This window comes from Callorhinus ursinus, unplaced genomic scaffold (genome assembly GCF_003265705.2).
Source record: "Callorhinus ursinus isolate GAN/ISIS: 27379988/994484 unplaced genomic scaffold, GSC_fseal_2.0 scaffold22, whole genome shotgun sequence".
Lineage (NCBI taxonomy): Eukaryota > Metazoa > Chordata > Mammalia > Carnivora > Otariidae > Callorhinus > Callorhinus ursinus.
The window spans coordinates 11,742,786-11,750,027 of NW_027397084.1; the positions used below are offsets into that span (position 1 = coordinate 11,742,786).

Below are 7,242 nucleotides of genomic sequence, written 5' to 3' on the forward strand. Positions count from 1 at the left end.
GATTTCTAGCTAGTAGATGAATAGAAGAATAGCTGATTGTCCTGGCTTTTGTTCTGGCTCTAACAACACTGTGAGTCAATGTTTGCTTAGTGAACGATTAGTATTTATTGCCTTTCAGTTCAACAACAGGCTATGTTTTAAATATAAAAATTACCATGGTGAGTTATTCCCGCCCACCACTCGTTTCCCTCTGTGCAATGGCTCTGAGGGATACATTCTAGGAAGTGAATGTTCCAGGGCTTGGCTGCAAGCCCAGCGGAGGCAGCACTTGTCTCTGTAATGCTTTTGTCACCTGCTATGCCTCCAGCCACTGTAATCGGGTGTCCATTCCACCATGCCAACCGAGTGCTTCTCGCTGAGGTCACAAAGAACTCCTTGTTGCTAAATCCAATGGACACTCTTCAGTTTCTCCCTCAGCCTCTCAGCAGTAGACGACACTGCTGACCAATCCCTCCATGAGGTACGTTCCTACTGGGGCTTTGTTTTCTGGTTTTCTGCTTTTGGCTCTGAACACTGCGCAATCTTTTCTGAGGGCTCTTTTGTATCTCGCCATCTTTAACCATTGGTGTTCCTTCTTCAGGTTATGTCCTGCGTCACCTTCTCTTCTTATTTTAATTTTTTAAAATTTTTAAAATTTTATTTTATTATGTTATGTTAGTCATCATACATTACATCATTAGTTTTTGATGTAGTGTTCCATGATCCATTGTTTGCTAATAACACCCAGTGCTCTTAATACCCATCACCGGGCTAACCCATCCCCCCACCCCTTCCCCTCTAAAACCCTCAGTTTGTTTCTCAGACTCCATAGTCTCCCCCTCTAATTTCCCCCCTTCATTTTTCCCTTCCTACCATCTTCTTCTTCTTCTTCTTTCCTAACATATAATGTATTGTGTGTTTCAGAGGTACAGGTGTGAGATTCAACAGGAAGACTGTTCACAGTTCACAGCGCTCACCATAGCACATACCCTCCCCAGTGTCTATCACCCAGCCACCCCGTCCCTCCCACCCCCCACCACTCCAGCAACCCTCTTCTTATCCACACACGCATCCTGGGAGAGCTCATCAGGGACAGAGCTTCCTATCGTCTATGTATTAACCTCTTCCAACATGATGTCTCCAGGTAAAATCTCTTTCCTGAGCATCCGAAATCAAGCCATCTACTGAGCAGCTCCTTGTTGATGTCTCCCAGGCCCCTCAGTCTCAACCTGTCTAAAACTGAAGACTGAGTCCTTCTGCCCCTCCTGCTCTTGGTTTCCCCTGCCCCCAGCTCCTTGTAAAGTCCCAACTACCGTGACAGAGCACTGCCAGCTATATGGTTACTAAGACAGGAGCTCAGGAACCACACCCTTGATGTCTTCCTCAATTAATTAACAAATCCTGTCGGATCTACCCTCTCAACAGTTCTTGAACAAATCCCGGTCTCTTTAGTTTTCTCTCTCCAATTCAGAGAATGCTTGTTACCGAATGATCTGCGTCTCTGTGTCAGCCAAGGCCCAGCCTTTGGAAAAAAACTGAAATGTCAAACACTTGACTCCACTGTTACTTTCATTTTGCCACACAGTACCTTCCTGCCCTGGAGCTGAAAAGAAAAATGCTCTGGTGACTAAATCTGGAAGGGCCGAGGGGCATAAAAATGTGGGTGCAAACTTGTTTATTTAAAAATATCATCCAGCCATATCTATAGTAATTTCTACAGCTTAATGAGTTTGTCATTTCTTTTCTACAGCTCCATATCTACTTTATAGCAAATAGTAATTCTATAAATAGCACCAATCACTTTTTTCCCCTCTTCATCATTTTAGCTTTGAATTGCCTATGTTAAAACTCAAATGCTTGTTTTCTAATTTCTTGCATATTCTTGAATGATACTTTTCCAGTCTGCAGGAATCTTTCATCTCCATATTCGTTTGGCATTTTTCACCCCCAAACTGTCTGCTGTATACTGTAAAATTATAATTTTGTAAAGTAAAAATCATACTTCCAACTGTTTGGTGACTCTTCATTGTTTACAAGTTTGCTTTTTTTTTTTTTCCTCAAAAAGATGATTACAGTCATGAGGACCACTTTTGAAAATCTCCCTTTGTGGATATCACTAATATTTTGGACTGAGAAAAAAGATGGGTTATGGCAATATCTTCTCCAAAGATTCTTCTTTGTATATTTCAAAACATTTATTAGGTACCATGTGGTGATCAGTAGGCCCATAGAACACAGGAGCATGATTCAAGAGCAACATGTGGGCTAGAATTAAGAAGATTATGGACTAGATGGATATGTGTTTGTAGTTGGTGGGTGTATGGGACACCTCTTGTGCATCATCTGGCATCAGCAACCGGATGTGTAGGTGTAACCGGGCTGTGCCTGGCCTCAGCTGTACTGGGCCATCTCTCACTGGCCTGTTCCTTTTCTGGTCTTCAGGAACTCACTGAGACATGGCAACAGATGCACAAACTGGAAGTACAGAGAATAACATTCCAGGGGGCAATCTTTAACCAATGAGAGATGGAACCAGGGCATGATACGAATAAGTATACTTGAATTACTTCTTTTAGCCTTTGTCTCCTGCTCTGTATAGACAACACTTCCTACCTAATAACGAATGCCCTCAGGTGTCGTGAGGATTAAATGAGATAAAGTATGTACAGTCCTACCGAAGAGTGGATGCTCAGTACGTGTTAATTGTCCTCTCCTTTTCTACATTTACAAAACTGTGTTAAGGAGAGTCATGATTTTGGTTAGTTTTTTCACCATTAGGATTTGCAAATAATTTCAAGCAAAGAATCTTTTAAACATAAAACTCTTGGAAAATTGGAATTGCTAACCAATAACTATCGTCAGAAAATATAGTTGAAAGAACATCCCAGGTACAATCAGAAAAATCTAGATTCTAGCTCTCCTCTCAACTAATGCTGTCTGTATCACTTTGGACAACTTGTGGCAACTCACAGAACATTGGATGAGGAACTAGTTTTGTGCCAGCTCCCAAGCAACTGTTGGCAAGAGGGTGGGAAGCAAGAAGAGGAGAATGTTTAATAGTAACACAGTCAACAGAGAATTTATTTCTAGCTTTCACTCCAAGTAGGAAGTGATTCTTAACAACTAAAACAGGTTTAACGCCACACACACACTTAGTCACGGCATACAAAATGATTTGCAGAAAGGGCACCATGACTCTATATCCCACAGATGCAGCAACAGAGCTCAGCTCTCCACAGCTGTCTGGGAATTTTGCAGCCCATGATGGGCAAAGCCCTTTATCATAGTCAGCTGATAAAACCTCAGTCTTCAAAGAACTTCTGTGAACTAGCTAAGAAGCAAAGCTAACTCCTTGAAATCACCATTAAGGACCCCATAGCAAGAAGCAGGAAGCTAAACGATGGAGTGGCATTAGCAATTTGTGAGTCATTTTGAGTTAATTTTTGCATCCCTTGTAAAGTAAGGGTTCAACTTCATTTTGAGTGTGTGTGTGTGGTTGTGGATGTCCTGTTTCCTCAACATCATTTGTTGAAGAAACTACTCTTTTCCCATTGTGTAGTCTTATTGAAAATTATTATATATATGCAAGGTGTCACTTCTGAGCTTCTTATTCTGCTCTATTGCTCTATCTGTGTGTCTTTACACCAGTGCCACACCATCTTCATGACTCTTGCTTTGTAGTAGGCCTTGAAATCAGGAAGTATGAGGGTTCCATCTTTGTTCTGTTTTAAAATTGTTTTGGCTACTCTGAGTCCCTTAAGATTCCATCTGAATTTTAGGATTTCCTTTTCTTTTTCTGCAAAAAAATGCCTTTGGGGTTTTGATAGGGATTGCATTGAATCTGTAGATCACCTTGGGTAGTATGGATATTTTAACAATATTAAGTCTTCCAATCCATGAGCAAGGGACATCTTTACTTTTTTTTTAATTTTTTTGGTATCTCCTTTGATTTTTTTTCAGGCAATGTTTCGTAGTTCTCAGTGTACCAGTTTTTTACCTCCTTGGTTAAGTTTATTTCTAGGTATTCTGTTCTTTCTGATGAATAGTAAATGGGATTATTTTCATAATTTTCTTTTCAGATTGGTCATTGGGAGTGTATAGAAATGCAACTGATTTTTGTGTGTTGATCTTTTTATCCTGCAACTTTGCTAATTTCTTTTAGCAGTTGTAATAGGCTCATGTATGTTTGTACATGTATGTGTAGTGTTTAGAGTGTTCCACATATAAGATCATGCCATCTTTGACCAGAGATCATTTCACTTTTTATTTTCCAATTTGGGTGCCTTTTATTTCTTTTTCTTGCTTGTTTTAGACGTTTGAACGTGAGAATTAAGATTCTAGTCTGATATGCGGCCCCTGGTGAGGAAAACTAGGGCCTTTGCTACCCTGTATGGCATCTTTGTATAAAAAGGAGAAGCAAGCCGCCTCTTCCAAGCCCCTGTAGGCAGCACTAGCGAACATGATGTGGACAGCAGAGCACAGGACGGATGTCAGTCCCTCTGATCCCCTTGACTAAATGCCCTTGGGTAGTGGACGCTTACCGTGCATCACTTCACCTCCTCTCAGACCCCCCTTCTATTCCAGCCACAGCTGCAATGACCAGCTCCGTGTGGGCATCAACCACTTTCATGCAGGTGCCCCTGAATAATGTCTCACCTAACTCCCCAGTCCTCTCACTTCCTGTTTGGGGGCTTTTGCGATTCCCTTCATGGGGATGCTCATAGGAACCTTCTTGGCACTCATACATGTGCAAGATTAAAGTGGGGCTGGGGGTGAGGAAGAAGGGACAGGAAGGGACGGGAGGGGGCAGTTAATAATGACCCATGAGGCAACCCTTGACCAATGGGGGAGAAGGGCCAGAGAATAAATGCTCTGCCCCCTCCGGAAGCCTCCATGGAAGTTTCTGAGACACATTTCATAAGATTTGTCAAAGGGTCCCACTGGATAGAGCAACTGATTGTCTGAGGCCCTTTCGGAGGGGCACCAGGAGACATGCTTATAGAACCGTATGCAGCCGCGCTCACCATAATGTCTGACAGCACCTGCTTCAGACCCTACCTTAAAGAGACTCGTTTGTCTTGGGTGCTCACCATGCCACATAACCACTTCACATTTCTGAGTTCTGCATTCTCTTTATAAAACAGAAGTAAAGTGTAAAGCACTAAATACATTTAAATTATTAAATATAAATCACTATTTCTGTTTTCGAATCTCACATCCATTACCACATAAACGAATCTTTGCCTTTGTAGAAAATCATTTATATGGATGTGTAGACTCATGATGACAGGCAGTGAGTGTTTTATTTATTTTTTATTTACTTTTTGAAAGATTTTATTTATTTATTTGACAGAGGCACAGCGATGGAGGGAATACAAGCAGGGAGAGTGGGAGAGGGAGAAGCAGGCCTCTTGCCAAGGAGGGAGCCTGATGTGGGGCTCGATCCCAGGACCCTGGGATCATGACCCAAGCCGAAGACAGACCCTTAACAACTGAGCCACCCAGGCGCCCCAGGCAGTGGGTGTTTTAGATTGAGCTGCTGTCTCTAGAGAGAGACATCTCTCTTATCTTTGAACCTATCTAGACAACAGGACCATTAAGCTCGATCAGCCTGATCGGGGCTCCGTCAGGGTCCCACCTTTCCAGAAGTTTATGCCAACTCCGATCCCTTGGTCTGGGTGGTTTGGCCTGCCCGCCTATGTCTCATTTTAAGCACCACTCATACTAGATGGATCTTTGAACATTTTTAGAGCCCAATAGGTGAGGCCAGCTACGATTTTCTCTCCCCCTACCCAGCCCCTGGCACCACTCAAAATTTTCCCCTCACTGCACTGTCTTCTCTGTTAATACTTCCAAAGGTACTACTGTGTGATGCCAAAAAGGACCTATAATTAGTTTATTGCTATATAGGAAGGAATTTTATCTTATTGCCGTTCTCAGAGATAGCCTGCCATTCACAGATGAGAGCAAATACTAAATAAAAGCTATTTTCTTTCCACATTAAAATATACTCAGATTATTGTCATTTATTAAACTGTCTTTGCTTCTTCATTTGACCCTAAATGTTTTCATTACTGGAGTCAAGCTAGTATCAGAGAACACTGTTGTTATCTGCTTTTTATAACACACGATTATCACATTATCGACTTCACTGTCCCATTTTTGGTCCCGTGAAGTGAAGACTGGGTATTTAGGGACTTAGGTCAAGGCCTATTTCTGCCACTGGCTGTGTGACCTTGGATAGTCACTTAATTTCTCCGGGCTTCAGTTTCCACTTTATAAAATGTGACTTTTGGACTAGACACACTGCCTCCTCTAAATTCTGAGTGTCTCATAGAATTGGAGTCAACCGAGCACACACCTGGGTCAAGATGTCAGTATTAGTGTGTCTTCATTTCTTAGTGTGTCTTCATTTCTTCCTTTTCATTGTCTATTTTAATGTCATACGAGTACTTGGCTCTGAATCTTACTATGGTGCATTGTACTCAAGTGTCAAAGCCTTCTTTAGTCAAGGCAAACATGCCATGTGTCTTTCCCTGTGTATTTCTATTCGTGGAATACCATTAAGCATAAAGTCTTCCAGCCCATCTTCGAATATTCTCATTTCCTAGATAGTACAGACTGTTCCAGACTTAACGATGATTCAACGTAATGATTTTTTGACGTTATTAGGTGCAAAAGTGATATGCATTTAATAGAAACTGTATTTCCAGTTTTGAATTTTGACCTTTTCCTGGCTAACGATATGCAGTACGATACTGCCCCATGATGCCAGGCAGTGGTATGGTTCGTAGTCGGCCATGCTATGAGTCCAAGTTCAAGGTGTCAGAAGCTTTAGTTTCTTCTGAGGCCACTGTCTTTGGCTTACACATGATCACCTTCTCACTGTGTCCTCCTTGGTCCTTTCTCTATGTGTGTGGATCTCTGGTGACTCTGTGTATGTCCAGATTGCCTTGTATAAAGACAGATCCCAAATCCAATCAGATTGGATTAAAGCCCATCCAAACAACCTCATTTTTAACTTACCCACCTCTTTAAAGGACCTATCTCCAGATACAGTCTCATTCTGAGATACTGAGGTTTAAGGCTTTTATATACAGATTCTGGGGGAACAGAATACAGTCCATAACTTTCTCCATATATTGGATGAGCTAAATCAGCAGCTCTAAGAATTTTATAAAAATAAGGTAGTGACTGGGCATCTGGGTAGCTTAGCTGGTTAAGCAACCAGCTCTTGGTTTTGGCTCAGATCATGAGATTGCG

General features: G+C 41.8%; 1 long non-coding RNA gene across 3 annotated transcripts in view; it reads left to right on the forward strand.

Moving 5' to 3' along the window:
* The first annotated feature begins 296 nt into the window (after nt 1–296).
* LOC141374808 (uncharacterized) overlaps nt 297–7,242 on the forward strand; it is a 41,677-nt gene continuing 34,731 nt past the window's right edge. For all 3 annotated transcript variants that reach the window (XR_012381936.1, XR_012381937.1, XR_012381938.1), the window contains exons 1-2: nt 297–460; nt 1,565–1,638. This is a non-coding gene — a long non-coding RNA (uncharacterized lncRNA). The remainder of the gene's footprint in view (nt 461–1,564; nt 1,639–7,242) is intronic.